Source organism: Cryptotermes secundus, unplaced genomic scaffold (assembly GCF_002891405.2).
Source record: "Cryptotermes secundus unplaced genomic scaffold, Csec_1.0 scaffold518, whole genome shotgun sequence".
NCBI lineage: Eukaryota > Metazoa > Arthropoda > Insecta > Blattodea > Kalotermitidae > Cryptotermes > Cryptotermes secundus.
This window is the reverse complement of record NW_019731580.1, coordinates 220,454-222,011: the sequence shown is the minus strand read 5'-3', so window position 1 is coordinate 222,011 and position 1,558 is coordinate 220,454.

The window sequence follows — 1,558 nt, the reverse complement described above, 5'->3', positions numbered from 1 at the left end:
TACATAACTGAGACAATATATTTTATGATGTCGTGTTGTGTGTGTGTGTGTATATATATATATATATATATATATATATATGAGGGTAAGTCAATAGGTAAGTTACAAATGGATACAGAACTTAAATAAGAATACTGATTTGAAAAATGCTTTTGTTTCTCAACATAATCTCCCTGTACATTGAGGTACTTATCCCATTGTTTCACAATCCCCTGAAAACCAGCAGCATAAAATTGATATGAAGGACAGGTTCTATGAAGAAATTGTACATGTATTTGAAATTCCTGAAGTACCATATGAAAGTTTTGTTAGGAGATTTCAATGCCAAAGTAGGTAGGGAAGATTTTCAAATCAACAATTGGGAATGAGAGTTTCTGCCAAGGATAGTCTAGCTGATTGTGAACTGATGAAGCATAAGCCATGGTTTGTTCAAGGATGCTCAAAATTATTAGAACAAAGAAAACAAGCCAAATTGCAGTGGTTACAGGATCCAAGCAAAATAAATGGGGATAATCTGAAAAATATAAGACGTGAAACCAGGAGGCATTTCAGGAATAAAAAAAGGGAATATCTGAAACACAAAACTGATGAGCTTGCAATGAACAGTAAGAACAAGAACATTAAGAGATCTGTATACAGGAATAAATGACTTTAAGAGTGGTTAACAACCTAGAAGTAACTTAGTAAAGGATGAGAATGGTGATCTGCTTGCAGATTCCCACAACATTTTGAATAGGTGGAAGAACTACTACTCTCAGTTATTGAATGTACATAGGGTCAGTGATGTTAGAGAGATAGAAATACATACAGCTGAACCGTTAGTACCTGGTCCTAGCCCTTTTGATGTTGAAATTGATATTGCAAAATTGAAAAGATATAAATCGCCAGGTAGTGATCAAATTCCAGCAGAACTTATTCAAGCAGGAGGCGAAATATTACGTTCTAAGATCCACAAGCTAATTAATTCTATCTGGCACAAAGAAAAAATGTGTCTATTATTGTACCATTTCTCAAGAAGGGTGATAAAACTGACTAGAAATTTTGGGGGGATATCACTGCTATCAACTTCATACAAAACTGTATCCAATATTGTCAAAATGTTAAGTCCATACATAGATGAAATTATTGGGGATAATCAGTGTGGGTTTTGACATAACAGATCAACTACTGATCAGCTCTTTTGCATTCATCAGATAACTGGAGAAAATGGGAATAGAATAAGAGTACATCAGCTATTCATAGACTTCTTCCAAAACAGTTCCTCCACTTAATGCGATCTAGAGCTTTCTCCTTCAAATGACAGTATCCTCTTCGGTCCCCAAGTTTATCCAGCATCTTCTTACATATTCTTGTCACTTCTATCCGTCCCGCTATCTTTCCTTCAATAACTTCTTTTAGAAGGCAGTTTCTGCGTAAAACATGACCAATCCAATTAGCCTTCCGTTTTCTTATTTCATGTAGGATATTCCTCTGCTCACTGACTCTAATTAACACTTCTTCCATAATCAGTCCAACTGATCTTCTCCATCCTTCTCCAACACCACATTTCGAAGCTTTC